General features: G+C 43.0%; 1 long non-coding RNA gene across 1 annotated transcript in view; it reads left to right on the top strand.

The window, feature by feature from the left end:
• The window catches only part of LOC308058269, a 37,825-nt gene that overhangs the window by 15,440 nt on the left and 5,171 nt on the right, over positions 1 to 17,214 (top strand). Inside the window, exon 1 of the long non-coding RNA XR_013925752.1 lies at positions 1 to 17,214. This exon is cut by the window's left edge and continues 15,440 nt beyond it; it is cut by the window's right edge and continues 360 nt beyond it. This is a non-coding gene — a long non-coding RNA (uncharacterized lncRNA).

The raw sequence follows: 17,214 nt of genomic DNA, 5'->3' as shown, positions 1-17,214 counted from the left end.
GAGACCTGTAATTATGTTATGAGCCCTTGACAGTACTGGCATGCAGTTTTAAATTTTCTCCAGTACAATAGATGTCTTAATTGAATTCTGTAGAGCTTGACATAATAAGGGAATGAAGAAAAGCTATGTTTCAGCTACAATTAAACCGAAAGTCTGTGTTGGTGAATTTGTTGGAGAAATTTCTGCCTCTTGTACACGTGCTGCATTTGCTGTGCCAAGTTCTGAAGTACTCAATCAGTCCTCGAGGTGAATTGCAAAGAGGAGACTGGCCCAAGTTATGACCTTGGAATCTGGCTTTAAATGGTTTGGACTGACAGTTTGCTGCAGGTGGAAGGTCCAGTTAGCATTTAGAAGAGTTAAGAGCTCTAATTTTCACTCTTTCATACCAATTTCATCTTAGTGTAATCCTAATAAATTCAACTGAATGAAACCTGTGTAATTGTGCTAAGAATTCAGCTGGAGTTGTTATAGTCGTTAGAATATTAAGATGAGGAAGTTGTGTGCATTTACCGATCCCGAGTATATAGGTGCATATGGGAAAAATGGGTGTAACACCCCTCCATTCCTGCAAGGAGCATTACACATCGGCAAATGGAAATGACCACACTAAGAACAGGTCCACATCACTGAGCCTGTGAGCTAATGAGTCGAAGGTTAAAAGATGTACTTAACCGGGTGCTTTGTCATGTTTTTTGTAGCATTACACTTATCTACTAATGCATCTAGAAAGCTTGCCGGGAAATTCTCAGAATTCTGAACTTCTATCTTTTTAGTTGATAGAAAGCTATATTTTAAAATCAGTTGACTCATTTAAAAAATATGACAAGGTAACATTAACTCTTAATACAATAGCTCAAAACAAAATCAGCTGTTTCAGAAAAATGTCAGCATTTTCAAGTTTATTTGTTGTGGTGTTTGAAATTGATTAGTTTATCTTCTTCTGGAATAGTTTTCTGTACTTTATTCCAAAAATTTTAAAAGTCACTTAAAATATTTTATATAAATTCATTTGTAAAAGGAATGTGGTGACAAAATCAAAAGTGTAGGTCCAGTGGAACAAATATTTTATGAAAAGCTGTTTCAGAGAGGGCATTGTTCAAAATGTTAACTTGTGCAAAAGATATTTTCAGATGGTGTATGGTGTGACATGTTGTGCAATTTTTTAATGATGTTTTCAGAAGCTGCTTGTAGTATTTGCCCTGGCTAAGCTTTGTTACAAATTACCCTGCTTAAGCCTGTTGGATCGTGACTTGGATCCTTTGGCTTTAATGAAATTTTTTTGCCAAGTTTTGCCCACACTCAGTTTGGGAAAGATCTACATCTGCTTTCAGAGAAAAAAGCTATCAGCTTTCCTAGCCTGTTACACAAGGATATAGCTCTCTTGAGGCTGCCTGCATTGCACGTACACTACTTGCTTTGCACTTAGCCTTCTTACCTATCTTACTCATCTGCATGCAAGGCAGATTTTAGAGCACAGTGATCTCACTGGTGGACCTCCAGTAACATCTGTACTGGAGTTGAACATCTATTTTTCGAGGGTATCAGACACGAGGTATCTCTTGTGCTTCAGCAGGAAATGCTATATTTTTAGCGTCCTTGTGAGCATGAGGGAGCAGCTGCAGCGTGCAGATCCCAGCTGTGAGGAGAGCAGGCGGTGCCGGCAAAGCTGCAGCTGGTACACTGCTTCTAGCTGAGGGGTGCTTGGTGGAATTGCCCAGAGAGCCTCTGTGAAAATGAATGGAGTAGCAACTGCTCTAGTCCATATAATGTAAGATTTCTGGTTTGCTGTAGCAAAAATACCTCCAAGTTAGTTGTGACGTTTCAGAAGTTCTTTTTCAGAGAAAACATTCAGTGTGGATGAAAAGCTCTTCTTTTTTGTATCATTGGTTTTTGTGTTTTGTAACCAAGATTCTTTTGCTACCTGCACTATCTGAATGCTTTCTTTCGCTGCGTCTGCATCTAAGTTTGGAAATCTGATGTAACATCTCCAGGGGTTGGGAAATGACACCTCTTGTACCCTCCAGGTACCAAACACTGCAGCTTTTGAGTCAGGGAGCTGCTTCTGAAAGAAGCAAGAAATAATCCTTTATTCTGTTTGATAGCCTGTTACCCAGCCTGGATTTTTCACCCATGTTTTACAGGCATGGCAGTGCTACTAGGATCAGCCAAAGCAGTTCACACCCTCCATTGCATATAATGTCAACAATTGGATGAACAGCTGGGGTTTACATCACCTTCCTTCACATATCTCACATAGGTGATGAGAGGCTGCTGGGTAACTGTTGGATAACAGGTGTTCTTAGGCCCCAGTGGCATGAAAGCTACATCTGAGCACACTGTAAAGCAGCCCCAAGAGTGTATATGGGGGACACTGCAGTGGTCCTGCACGGTGTCCCTGCTTATGACAACCTCTCCGAGCTTAGCACCCGCAGAAAGATAACTCTGATAATTCTTGGTCCTGTGTTCTGGCAGAATCCCCGCGAGGCCTCTTGAGGTGGTTTTTGTCTTGTTACCTGCTGTTGGAGCAGTAGTAAGGAGATGGAAGTAAGGCCTTGTACTTCCCGTAATTAACGTACGGTTGGCAATGTAAGTCTCCTGTTGCCATTTGGTAAACTGACTGACGTCTCGGAGCTTGGACCCCAGTAGCTGACAATGCTTGCAGCAATAGATCCTTAACAGTGCTGGTGTCAGTTTTACCAGGGAAAGGTATGTAATAGGCAAGCACAGCTACGTTTTTCCCATTTTCATTTTCTCCCAGTTCCTGTTGTTTCTACTGCTTGACCATATTTAGTACAAACAGGTGGTGACAGCTGGTGGGTTTTAACCACAGCTTTGCTTAGACCTCCTCTGAGCGTGACTTTTACAGTACTAAAAAAAAAAATATGGTATCATTTGAAATAGCTTTGAGGGGAAGATGCACAGAACTGGGACCTGTGAGATTCCTTTGGTAAGGGTAGAAAGGTATTGGACTAAAGGAATGGTTTAAACAGCATGAGAGTTCACAGGACCTGGTTTTATTTCCTAGCATTGTCTGGCTGTGGACAAAGCACCCCTAAATGCCAAGAATGGAGGGGCCTAGTTAATCTGACATGTTGGGGAGTAACTCTGAAAGGGTGAAAAAAATGGATTAATTGGGAAAACATCCCGCAAGAAAGGTGTTACGCAATAGCATGAACTAACGATGACTTGGAGTTGAATTGCAGCGCCTGGGTTATTTGAAGCATTACAAACCAGAGGGACATGAGCGTATAAGGAAAGAATGAGTGGGAGGCAATCTGGTTTTTCTTTTCCTTTCCTTGCCTCTGAATCTTGCAGATCAGTTTTCCGAGGCAGTGTTTCACACAGAGATTGCAGTGGTTCAGCTTTCTAAGCTAGTTTTTACGTGTTAGGTCTCTCCTTCAGGAAAGCTGCCTGACAGATGAAGACTGGTGAGATACATCTGGTGTCTTCCTTAAGAGTGATGAGAGGATTAAAGGGCCAGATAGGCACCAACACCACAGATGAGGACATGCAGATACTTTTGGTGTTTGTACCATGAGAGGTAGAAAAAGGAAGGTTTTCTGGAGGGAGGTAGAACCTATGATTTATGGCAATAAAATGAAATTTTTAGATTCTTTGAAGTCCATTGTTAAATTCTCTTTTCATAAATATTGAAATACTCAACCTGTTGTTGCTGTTTCCTTAAAAAATGCCAAGAGAGATTGATTCTGATTCCTTTGCGACTCTTTGATTTGTTAATGTTGCTTTCCCAGTCAAGATACCTCATGATCTTGTATAAAATACACAACATGTGCTGCAGAGAGGCCATGTTTTTATAAGCAAATGCAGCATGTAGTGAATTCGTGCTCTGCCTGCCAGCAGAAACCATGATTTCCAACACGTTTGCACAGAGGAACCTTATGGCTGTGCACCTCACAACTGCCTGCTATTTCTCAACAATTCCAAGTCCCTCTGCCTTGCCCTTGTTCCATGGACAGATCTGAGGTCACACTGCTGGAATAATCCCCTCAGCTTATCTTTCTGGCTATATCATGCCCTGTTTGAAAATTCCTCCCACTTACTTCTCCTTACAATCAGATCACTATAAATGTCTCGTTCTTGCTTCAAACGCCCATCAGAGTTTTAGGCTTACTTATCCCTCTGACCTGGTCTGCTGTCTTATTTGCCTTGCCATCTCTGCTCCTGTAACGTGCTAGTCTTGACACCCTGTTAAGTTTTTCATCTCTGCTTTCTGTGCTTCTTCCCAATTGCTTTCTTGCAGAGGATTTCTTTTGCATCTATTCCACTAATGACCTCTTAAAAGCACAGTTACTTTGGTACCCAGTAGTGGTGTCTTTATAGATGATTAAGAGACGCTGACTAAAACAGTTGCTGAATTTCCCAATGTACCTTATCTTCCTCTCTGTCTCCTTGATTTAAGATCTGAGAGGTGAGAACTGCCTTTGTTTGGGGATATTGCAGATATTAAACATATGATAAAATGGAAATAACAATTTCCCAGTCTGCATGTGCAAATGTAGGTATTGATACGATAAACCACATGTGACTTTTTGCAGGTGTTCCCTTTGCCAGGGTTCTGGGCTTCTTGCCAAAGCATTTTCTCTCAACCTCACTGTTAACCAGTCCCTTGCGTTTTGCATCAGCTTCTGTGTAAATAGGCTTAGCCCTCCAGTTAATAGATATCTTTTTCTCAAGCCCTGCCCATTGCACCTGCCTTTGAAAATGTGCCCTGGAGAACCCAGTGATTCATTTGCTGCGTGCTGCTGCGTTTGATTAAATCATTGCTTAGTTTCAGGTGGCTGCATTTGCATGCTGGAGCACTTGATCCTCCTGTTTACTGCTTTTGTAAATCATGGAAGTGTTTGTAAAGCTTGAGGGGAAGTCCAGAATGGAAGGTATAATATCAGTGTTTGGGATAACAAATGGTATAGGCCATACACTCTCGTCATTCAATGCTTTTTCTGTTTCCACACCAGTGAGCACGATGGATGTAATGTAGTCACAGCATGTTTCCAGAAATCCTGAGATCAGTAATGTAAAATAGGTCTTTGGAATTTTAATAATGGAGAAAATGTCAGTATGCAAAGTTGGTGCAGCCTTGTTCCTCCCTTCCCCCGGTTTTACTCCTTTAGACCAGTCTGTCTTCTGACCTTGCAGATATGACTGATGTAAGGCAGGGATAGAAACCCTCCAGAACCTTGCATCGATTCCCCTCCTGTTCCAATAGGATTCACCACCCTACGAAGTAAATGGATATGGGCATACTTTTAGACCACACCTTCAGGATCAGTTCCCATCTCCCTGGATGCATTTGGGAAGCTTGGGGACCTTCAACACTGAAATGACTTTTGCCATCTCCTAAGGGGGACTGTGGCACCCAGAGATCTCTGGGGTCTTTCCAGACCGCTGTTTTTCCCCAGCCGTGTTCAGGGATGAGTTGTGTGTCACTGGCAATGCTTCAGTCAAAACAGTTTGAAGGCGGTTTTGTACTACCAGAGGTGAACAGCGAAGCGTTGAAGGGAGCGTGATTCTTACCCAGCCTTCTCGTTGAAATGGCATTATTTATTTATCTTGTTAAATGATGGTGGTATTTTGCTCATAAAATATATTTGTACACTGTCAAGTATACGTCTGGGGTTTCAGAGATCAGCTGCCCAGATGGGGTATCACAGATCAGTTACAGGCTAATGCTGGGAATAGGAAATTTATACAGAGGAAAGACACAGTTAATTCTTCCGTGCGTGTGTAAGTAAGTCCCTCTTGGCAGGTGACAGTTCAGTAACTTTTCTGAGCATTAAACTTAGACAACCCTTTTTTTTTTTTTCCGGTAGTGTCTTCACGTAGCTTCGTATGGAGAGCAATTTGAGACGTTATTCTTACAAAAGAAGTAGGACCAGAAACCCTCATTGTGATTGCTGCAGTGACGGGGTTCACTCCCTGTTAGAGAACTGCCTATCTGGCTCAGACCAGCCAATAACAAGTTATTAGCTTCCCTAAGTGAAATCAAAGAAGCAGTTATTCAGGGCTATACCGAACCTATAGAATGAGTAACAAGTCAAGATCAGATTGGGTTCAGTACCAAGAAAATCCTTACTCATTTGCCTATCAAGGGGTTTTGCTGAGGGTTTTTTTCCGATTGGTTACCAGAAGAAGTAAAGATTTTTCTCCCTCATTTTACATCAAAAATTTTCTTGGTCAGCAACAAAATCCCCATAGTTTATGGGAGGGTTTTTTTCATACAAAAACTAATAGTGGCACAATCAGAGCACCCGTCTTTTTCTGTGGAGAGGGAAAAATAATATAAGCCAGAGCCCCCAGAGAAGTCTGCCTAATTAGTGATTGAAAGATTATTTATTAGCAACTAAAGGTGCTGGAGTGACCTGTGTGTGACTTTTTGTCTCCTTCTAGGCTTTACAAGTTCTTGTACCGAGGCAAACAAAGCTGCGAGAAAAGTAGGGCCTCCCTTCAGTAATTATTTAGTCTTACTCTAAAAGTGAGGACAAAATGGATAATAAACATTAAGACATAACTTCCAGACTTACGAGACTATTTTCCCCTCCTTCTTCCAGTTTTTTAGGTGACGGTAATTCTTTGTCTTTAATTCCACAACAATATTCAAAAAGCTTAATTTTGCTTTTTGAACAGTAAGTTGCTCTCCTGCCTGTTTGAAGATAGTGATGATGAATGTAAAAAGCCGTTTTCTTTACCCCAGATACATATGCTTGCTATACAAATCCGTAAATATTGCACTAAGTGCTGTTCTTTTTCTTCCTTGGATCTCATGTTACTTTACAGGGAACCTGTTTAGCTTTCTTCTTAACCATGGTTACACAGAGAGGAATAATATAACGACTGAACAGTCTGTTTCAGTTGCAGAGCTGAAAGTTGACCAATTTACCTAACTTTTTGGTTCTCAGCATAGACTCCCCTCCGCTTATGCCTTATGTACAGACTAAACTCGTTTCTGGGATGGCATCCCTTGATGCAAGTGATGGAGAGAAGGATTAGGAGACAGCAATAATCAGGAGATTTTGTTTAACTGATTGTGTAAGCAAATAGATTTTGTCCATTAATCACGTATGCAAATAGCTGGTCTTTGAACGACCTGTGCAACAGTGTTTAACCCCAGAACCATTATAGATTCCTGAAAAGTTGTTCTTACTGACACTCCCCAGCCAAGTTAGGTTTTATATTCTTCATAGGTAAAAAACTCTTCAGGTTTACCTTCTTTCTGTGTGGGTTTATGTATATTGACAGAACTCCAGCATCCCTAAATGCACGTGTCTAAATGAAAAGTGAATGTAGATAAGTGAAGCTGAAAGCCAATAAAATAAGATGCTGTCAGCTGAGGGCAAATGCAAAAGCAGCTGTTATCTGTCCTCCTCAGCAGACTTCCTCAGAAATAAAGCAGGGTTAAGGATTCTACAGAATGAGCCATTCTCCATGCTCCAAACCTCTGAGTCAGAAATCCCCAAAATCAGTTAAGGACAAATGGCACTCTGACAGAAGGGTTTCTTGAGTTACGTAAAATGGGAAAGCATGATGATGAAACCAAAACAACAAATAAATAGTGTGTTTTGCATACACTTTCATTGCCTTGCCGAAAAGAAAATACATCCCCCCAAAAGTCAGCTGAGTTTTTGTGGCTTTGCAAAATGATGAATGAATGCCTTGTTCTTTATTATTGCTTAAGTCATTCCTACTTATGCCAGTATTTCAAGGATTATGTTTTAATTGTTCTGAAGAGGTGAAAACACTTTCTTGCTGATGAATAAACACTGCCACTTTTAAATATTTGTATGCAAAATGTCTTTAAAGCCATTATGAAATGCTTTCCAAAAGCACTAAGAAGCTGTTTCCCGAAAAGACAGTTTTTCTCTACATTTTCTTTCATGCTAAACAGTCCAAATGAAAAGCCTTTCAGAGTTAACTAGTTTAAGCAATACCACTGTTTTAGTGTAATGAATAACTTTTTATAGAGGACAATTGCACACAGTTCAATATGCTAGTATTTCTATTTCTGTGCCCCACCAATGCCGGGATTCTAGGGTAGAATTTCTTTCTTTGAGAAAGCTGAAGCGATCAAAACCCTGATTAACCTCTGATATTCACGTGGTGCTCTTGATCTTGAGGACCGAAGCAGTAACAAAGAGTTAATGGCAGCCATATGCTCAGGGTATTGTGGGTACTGTTGACCCAAATGTGAACTCCGCAAGCCAGTGCTGCTAACTGCTGTTTGTTTCAGGTTTGGCGTGGAGATTACTGATGAAGAGTTTGAGCTGCCACTTGACAGAATCCCCCTTAATGAAGATGGAAATGTCAGATACCCCCAATTGATGGCCAGGTTTGATTCCCGGTGTGCAGCGTATGTATTTTATTTCTCATCTGTGAGTAGAATTATTTTTAATCTAAAAGGCTCACATAACATTTCCAGACTGATTCTCATTTCTTGAGTGTGCTCCTTTATGACATATTTCTTTCATGGCATATGCTGATTACATTTAAAATTAGCTGATGTTATGGGTATATACTGTTTGTAATTTAGTTGCTCTTTATAAGCTAATCACTTGGTTTAGAAGGAAGACTTCAAAGGTATGTAATATACCATCATGCTTTCTGAAGGCTGGGAAATAAAACAGACTTTAAAAAAACCTAATTCTTTCCCAAAAATGGTAATAAATGTACTTCATATCTCTCTCAGAATGTGAAACGTTTACAGGCCCTATGATGTAGTCTGAAATACTTCTGAGACAGTGATATTGGTTAATGGAAACTCTACTCAGCCTCCAAGGCTTAGCTGTGAATTAGAGTTTTATCAAAATAAAGCATTGGACTAGATAGATGTATTTTATTGTTTTCCACAAATTAGAGCTCGATCCCCAAAACTGTTACACCAGTAGTGGGGCAGAAGCCAGTGACATTGCTGAGGCAAGTGAGGGTCTTATGGAATCTGGGACTGGAGAAAGCCACTCCACGCATGAAATCTGGAGATGTAAATTGCAGCACTTTCACACACACTTGCATGTACACACAAAAGTTAGACTGCTCAAACAGGAATGCAAATGGTTTTCAGTTACTCAGCAGGTAAGGGTGTATCTAGTTTGCATACACACGTGAAGGGTAGGTAGAAGTCTGAGTTCACTGCACTGGAACCACGTAGGGTACCTTTCTGCACTTTGGGTAACAAACCAACCAAGTACTGCAGACCTGATGCAACTGCTTCTTACATCCTGTTCCATTAACTGCTTTTCCACTCTTTCTCTTTCTTTTCCTCACTCCTTGTCTTCCTGCTGTACATTTACACACAGGACTGTCGGATATGACACAGGATTCATGAGATGCATATGACCTTCCAGAATGGGATCCCCTAGGCGATCTCCAAGAGCGTCTCAAATGACTCTTGAATGAATCTGTGTGGGCTCCTGTTCCTTGCATATTTTTACTGCCAAGGCCTCCTCTCCAGTTCTTCCTTTTATAGCCCGCTGACCGCGTTGAAACTATCCTGGATTTGGTTGTGTGTGAATTTCTGTGAGAAGTGTCTCAGCTCCAGCAGTTTTCCCTGGTTGTCCTGTGGTAAGGGTGTAAAGAGGAGACAGAGGATAAAGACTGCCTAGAAAAGCTGGCCAAGCTTTGAGAAACCAAAAGCATCAAAATTAAAATATACAGAGATGCACAACACCGGACCCTACCTCCTCCTCCTTGCTGTGCACTCGGCTGCAGTATCCCTCCTCCATGCTTCCTGCCTCTTTCTCATGCACACGTTGCTTCAGCTCCCGTGTCCAGATAAATTCTGAAATGAAGAGAAGCTGAGGCAAGATGCTTCTCAGCAGTGTCTTGTCTTTGTGCATCAAGCCATGCATTAAGATGGATCTGGACACTGCCTTTACTTCGTTTCTTGTTGTTAAAGTGACACACTTGGACCACAAAGGAGCTGCATTCAGCCCAGGGTGTACCACTGCCTGCAACCTTGTCTTGAAGTGTGTCCCTAAGAGTATTCACAGCTACTTATAGACCTTTAGAAGAGCTGTCGCTGAGCCCTTATTTCAATAGTAAAAAAACTGTGCTCTGTAATATTCTTGAGGCTGTCAGCGAGATAGCAGTTAACAAGCAGGCTTGCATCTGACATTCTTAGGGACCGTGAACAACAGAGAACACCGTGGCATGTGGGAAGCCAGATTTGTACTAGCCTAGCTCTGCCATCTTTAGGCCCTCTGCAATCCGAGGTGAGTTGGGAACACCCTGGGAAATAAAAACCCACCTCTAAGGCTGACACCTAGCAGGGAACCACAGATGACACCCTGGACTTTGCTGCTGAGTTTCCAAAGTAATTTAAAACACTTGGTGCAGCTATGTTAAGCAATGAAGGAAGGAATCTACAGTAATTGGCAAGTTAAAGCTGCCTGCTGTAAATGGGGTACGCTAGGAAGGGAGCCTGGAAACATAGCAGCCAAATGCCGCAGGAAGAGAAAAAAAAAACTTATGGGATTGTGAAAACTCTTTTCCCTAGGTCAGCCAGGGACCTATGGACGTGTCTGGCCTCCTGTCTTCCCACAAAGAATCATGGAACCCTAGAAGCTGAACTACCATCTCTTGCCAGTGAAATACTAAGAGATCTCCTCAGAACATCTGGAATCTGAATGTTCAGCTGCACAAGTGGGGGTTTATATGGGCCAAGTCGTTGTTTTGCTGTCAAATGCTACCAAGAATTGGCTTAGGTTAGACACACGGGCACCAGCAACATCTGGGCTTCTTTGCCAGGGAACCCTCAAGACATACCAGCATTGTCAGACTCAAACGCAGACCATAAAAAAGAGGGTGAATATTCTTAGAAGTGGTCTGTCTTAATTGCAGGAGAAAGAGCTGTTAGATTAGAAACTTGGAATAAGGGAGGAGGGTATTTTAGGGACTAAGGTTAAGCCTGGATTTTGTCACAACAAAAAGAAGAGAACCTGATCATTCAGTGCTGAAATCCCTTCTCTGCAGTCTGTTTTGTAACTGATCCATCTCATTTCCAAGTCAACCTTCAGAATTCACTAAACCTAGAAATTTTGAAGATTATTATCATGCCTACACCTGTTGTTTACAAATAACTAGTGTTCATACAGAAATCATTATAACTTCCGTGGCATAATTCTGTATTTGAATGTGATCCAAACAAATAATTATATGTGCTCACTGGAACTATTGCTGCTCAAGTCAAGTGGGAGAGAGTCCACAGGCCCCATAGCATAGCTTAAGGAATAGCTCTGTATGTGCTTTATGGTGAGAACTGGAGGCCAGATGCTTCTTTCAGATTAATTCTATGTTAATATGACATCATTTCTGCAAAACCAGAGTGTAACTGAGAACACAAGGTGGGACTGAGATATCATTTTCACTTTCATCGTCTGCCTCCCCATGTCTTTCCTCCTACAAACCCAAATGTTGCTTTCAGGCATTGTCCCAGATTCTCTGCTCTACGTGGTGAGTTGGCCCCAGCCAGCAGCCAAACTCCCACCCAGCTGCTCGCTCACTCAGTGGGATGCAGGGAGAAAGTAGAAGGAATAGGAAAGAGAAAGCTTGTGGGTTGAGCTAAAGACAGGGAGATCACTTACCAACTCCTGTTGCAGGCAAAATGGACTTGACTCGGGAAAAAGTAATTTAATTTGTTGCCAATTTATATATATTTGTGGTGGTTTGACCTTGCTGAATGGCAGATGCCCACCAAAACTGGTCTGTCACTCCCCTCCTAAACCAGACAGGGGAGAGAAAAGTATAGCAAAAGGCTCATTGGGTCAAGATAAGGACAGGGAGATCACTCAGCAAATACTGTCATGGGCGAAACAGACTTGATTTGGGGGAAATTAGTTTAGTTTATTAGCATTCAAATCAGAAAAAAAAACTTCCTCCCTCCCCTCCCTTCTTCCTGGGCTTAACTTAATTCCCAATTTCTCTGTGTCCTCCCCCCGAGTGGCACGGGGAACGGGGGTTATGGTCAGTTCACCACACGTTGTTTCTGCCAGTCCTTCCTCCTCACGCTCTTCCCCTGCCTGCTCCAGCTGGGGTCCCTTCCACAGGAGACAGTTCTCCATGAACTCCTCCAATGTGAGTCCTTCCCACGGGCTGCAGTTCTTCACACACTGCCCCAGCATGGGTCCCCCGTGGGGTCACAAGCCCTGCCAGAAAACCTGTTTCAGTTTTTCTGAATTCAGTTGCGGGCTCTTCTCTCCATGGGACCTGGGGACCTGCTGCAGCACGGGCTTCCCAGGGGGTCACAGCCTCCTTCGGGCATCCACCTGCTCTGGTGTGGGGTCCTCCCCGGGCCGCAGGCGGGTACCTGCTCCACCACTAACCCCCACGGGCTGCAGAGGCACAGGCTGCCTCACCGTGGGCTTCACCACAGGCTGTGGGGGAATCTCTGCTCCAGCACCTGGACACCTCCTGCCCCTCCTTCCTCACTGACCTGGCGGTCTGCAGGGCTGTTGCTCTCACATAGTCTGACTCCTCTTTCTTGCTGGCACAGGTATTTTTTTTTTTCCCCGTTTTATATGCTAGCCCATAGGTGCTACCACCATCGCTGATTAGCTCGGCCTTGGCCGGTGGTGGGTCCACCTTGGAGCCAGCTGGCATTGGCTCCACTGGACATGGCAGGGGAACCTTCTGGCATCTTCTCACCAAAGCTACCCCTGTAGCCCCCCCCGCGACTAAAGCCTTGCCATGCAAACCCATGACAATATTTAATTACTAATTTAGGAAGAAAAAAGAGAAATGTTAAGACATAAGTAAAAGACCTTTCTCCCCCACTTGCCCAGGATCAACTTCATTCCTTCACTCCAGATTCCTCTCATTACTGCCACCAGTTACACTCAGTCCCTTCAGCAAGGAAGCCAGTGAAGTGGTGTGGAGCAGGGAGGGGGTTATGATCAGGTTGTAGTGTTTTCTCTCAGCTGTTCCTTCCATCTTGCTCTTTTCCTCTGCTCTGTCACGGGCTTTCCACGGGCTGCTGTCCATTCCAGGGTGGAGGAGGGCCTTTTCTGGAAGGCAGGGGAAATGTGATGTATCTGCAGTAGCTGAGTTGATTTATATCTCCTGTAGCTCTGAGATGGTGCAAATGCTTTCTTCCTACCTTGTGCAGCTGCTGCTTAACAAGTTTAGAAGACCTGGCCGGAGACAGCCGCCGCGCACCGCTGCAGAGAGCTATCCATGTGAGTGTGCTGCCTACACATGGAGGGAGGGCTCCCTCTCGACGGGCCTTTGGCAGCTGGTTTGCCAGGGGAGAACATAAGATACCACCATTAAGGATAAGTTAAGTCCATGTCTAAATCACACAGTCTGCATGAGTTGCAGCATGCCATGGAGTCACAGCTCCAGCTTCTCCATATGAAGGCTGAGTCTGGAATATGTTGTGGTTTCTTCCTGGTCTTCCCACTGGCGGCAGGGCGTGCAGGAAGGAGATGCTTTGATAGACCTGTGTCCCTTGAATGAACGTACGATGTAACCTCAGTAGACAGCCAGGCCAGGAGTCTGGAGCTGTTCCCAGCTGTCTCAGTTTTGATGTAGTTTCAGAGTTCTTCTTGCTTCCATGGTCCTTTCTTGCTTGTTTTCTCTTAGGAAAGGAGAAATCTTGCTTCATTTTTTTCATTCCTGTTCATCTTCAAGTAACTTCTATGAAACAGGAAGTTAAAAGAAGCGTTTAGGAAATTCTAAGAAATCTCATTAAAATGGCAATGGAGAGGTTTCATTTACTGAAATAACATTTAAATTGGGAATAAAGGAAACTAAATGTATTGTTTATCTTCAAATAAGGTGTTACTTTGATTGGAAAGGAGCGTTTTTAAAAGATCTAAGTCTAGCTGAAAAATGGCTCTGCATTGGCTTGTGAAGGTTTGTCTCCCTCATCCTTCCCCCGTTATCCAGCCAGGTAGGCCTGAGGACAGACCATAATAGTATGGGATGAGCCCCATGAGACACAGCATCTGAACAGCATCTTCATTCCCAGTCTCACAGATAGAAACAAGAGGATAACTTAAAAGAATTGCTCTGACTGGAAGCAGGAGGTAGTTTGTGAGCTTGAGGGAATACAATCAATAAGGATAACGTGGAAACTTTTGTCTATGGTCATAGATAAACCATACAAAGGTTTAGTGTAGCAAGAACAGTAAAATCTAACTTCTTTTTTTATAATGGCATTTCATACTAGCAAGGATGGTGAGTGTATTAATTAAGACAAAAGTTATTAAGAGTCTGCTATAGGTATACTAGCTATAAGTGAGACAAGATTTCTAAGGAAAAGTAGTATTTTGTATATTACTTTTGGAACGGTAGAATCAGGCTTATGTGCTCAAAGCTGGTCTGTTATCTCTAACTGTATCAGCTGACCTAATTAGACCATGTCACTATTACCCTAATGCTCTAATATGTGTGCATCTGACATTAATCATGGACGCTTTAGACTTTAATTAGTCACATTATGGTGGCATTTACTGCTCATAGACTCCAAGAGGAGGCAGCTACCCAGAAAGCAAATACATCAGTAGCTTGGCTCCTACTGCCCAATGTGCAAATTGCTGACTATAGTGGTAGCAGGCAACAGCGTGCACGAAATAGAAAGAAGGTGGTATGGCAGAATCAGGGCACTGGTTGCAATGTTCCTGCCTCTGACCTCTTTCCCCTCACTGTGTATTCATAGAAGTGAAGGTTTAGATCGGCTCAGTTTTCTTGATTTCTGTTTAATAATAGTACTTTTGATTCCTCGCCTCTTACAGTGGAGCTTTGTTGTCCCTCTTGCCTTGTGAGTGGCACAGCTGGAACTGACTCCTTCGGTATTTGAAGGGAGATTATGTTGTGTTCATTCCTTATACAGTACATGCAGGAATAAATTATATATGCCAATAGGATAGGATTTGAGAAGTGCTGAACGTATACCCCGATTTCAGTGAAAACTGTGGTTAAACCTCCTCCCAAACTTCATTTTTTCGATTGAGCAGCTACATAAGAAATGCTTTTGAAAATCCCGAGTAATTTGCCTTAGCAAATGCATTTACTGCTGTTCTATAAAAAGAGGAAATTAGAGTGCGAAAATAGTGTGAGCTGTTCTCCCAGCTGATAGCTTCAGTAGGGAACACTGACACCAAGTCACTTAGGTGAAAAGCAGAGAGCCATACAACCTTGCAGAACAGTTATTTTGCCTTACAGATGAGCTCCTTAAAGGTTGCATGTTTTCATGATGCTGATTGAGAAGTTATAGTGTCACCTATAGATCCCAGCGAGCTAGGCATGGTTCAAACCTACAAAGGTATCATAGTCTGTACTGCAGAGCATACATCTTAGCTATGCCCTTGTAGTTTGCTGTATCATTTATAGAGTTACACTGGTAGCCTGTGCTAGATTTCAGAGACAGCTTGTGGCAACAGGCAGGAATGATTAAGACAGAGGATGAATGTCAGCTTTCAGTGCTGCATCTGAGAAGAAGGAGCTAAGGCAAGAGGTCAGCTACGAGCTAAAACTTAGTCCCATCCTTCCAAACCCCTATATGCCCTTGAATATTCCACCTGCTAAAAATAACTTTTTTTTTCCCTGTTGTCTCCCCAAACCCAAACTGCATGTAGGAGGTGAGAGTTCTGATCTTCTGCTTGCCAGTCGTTGTCTTGAACACAGAGAGGATTCTGTTCCTGACTGGCTGTCAGACACAGCCCCCTGCCACAATACCCGGTGGGGATTGCTTTGCCCTCCTGCACTCTCTGCTGGGTCTGTAGGTCAACCAGCCTCATTCTGTTTCTTAATTTTCTGGCTTTGGGGATTTTATCCACACACACACACACACCCCGCAATTGGCTGCCAAAAAGTATGGAAAATAAATACTGTAGTCGCAATGTTAAATTGGAAATAGAATCTGGAGAAGGAAAAGGAATATTTAAAGAACTACTTATTTTCAGATGTGCTTTAAATTCCGTAAAGCTTTGATAGGGCAGAAAAAGTCTGGCAGAAAGCCATGCAGCAAGGAGGCTGTCCTACTTACAGGAGAGAGAGAGATTAGCTAGAAAGAGCAGGAGAGAAGAATGGCAGGTGATGTGAAGAACAGAGAGGTAGGTAGAAAGACTAGGTCCGTGAGAGAGGTCAGAGCAATGCTGTGTTGCTGTCCAAGGAGAGTTTTTATTAGAACCTGAAAGCTGAGACATTTGAGGGTGAACCCAATACAGCTGCAGGTCTTTATTGCTGTCAGTTTGAACAGCAGCTCACTCATCAGTTCACCACTCAGACATGCCATATCCAGGTCCATCCCTAAACAGCCAAGGTTTTCTTTAGTGTGAGAAATGCAGCCAACCAGCTTCTGCTCATCTGGGCTATACTGGTCAGCAGATGGAGATGTGTCCCCTAGGAATGGATATCAATGTGCCACATCGGGTCTGATGGCCAGTTTCCCTCACACAGCAAAAAGCCACGCACATCCTCGTGGGTGTGAGATCTTTCAGTCCTGCTGTACTACTGAACTGTAGAGTGAAGAGCAGCAGTAGGGATCTGAGGTGCTCTCCCAGTGAAGGACCTTAGGACAGGAGACCATAAATAATAATATTCACTAATGTATGCCAGTGTCTTTTGTATTTTTCTTTTTGTGTTCTTTCTTGTCTCTGGCTCGTCATGTCCATCTGAAGTTTATCTTCCCTTTTCCTTTGTCTGCCTTTCTGCTGCTTATTTTTACCTTCTTTTATTATCCCCTCCTTTTCTATGCCTATGCCTTTTCCTGTCTGTCTTTCCCCCCTCTTTCTCATTTGCCTGTCTGCAAGCTCTCTTCTAGCAGGTGGTACATGGTCCACCTTTTCCCACTCCAGTCTTCTTTCTCCACCATCGGATGTTCGCTTGTGTTATGGTGTCTGTCACAACCTTTCTCTCAGGGATCCTATGCCTCTCGACATCTCCCTTGGAGACTTGCTCTGTTCCCTGTTTGAAATCCATGCCACCTTTCCACTCTTTTCTCTGTTTCTGTCTGTTTCTCTTCCCTCCTTGGCTTTTTCTCTGCCTTAAGTTCATCTCCCTCCACCTGTGATGCAGGCTGCTGTTCTGCCCTGCAGTGGATTCTGACATTCTATATCCATTTGCAGTACCACTAGAAGTGAGTTGGGTGTCAAATCCTCCATTTCTCTTCTCCGCTGACTCCCTCTGAAGACCTCAGGTGTAAGGGAAGGAAGGGCTGGTTGTCTCTTTGGTTGTGCATTTCCCCATGTGCCTCAGTTTCCT

The sequence above is a fragment of the Falco punctatus genome (genome assembly GCF_963210335.1).
Source record: "Falco punctatus genome assembly, chromosome: 1".
Lineage (NCBI taxonomy): Eukaryota > Metazoa > Chordata > Aves > Falconiformes > Falconidae > Falco > Falco punctatus.
This window is presented reverse-complemented; position numbering and strand designations above follow the sequence as displayed.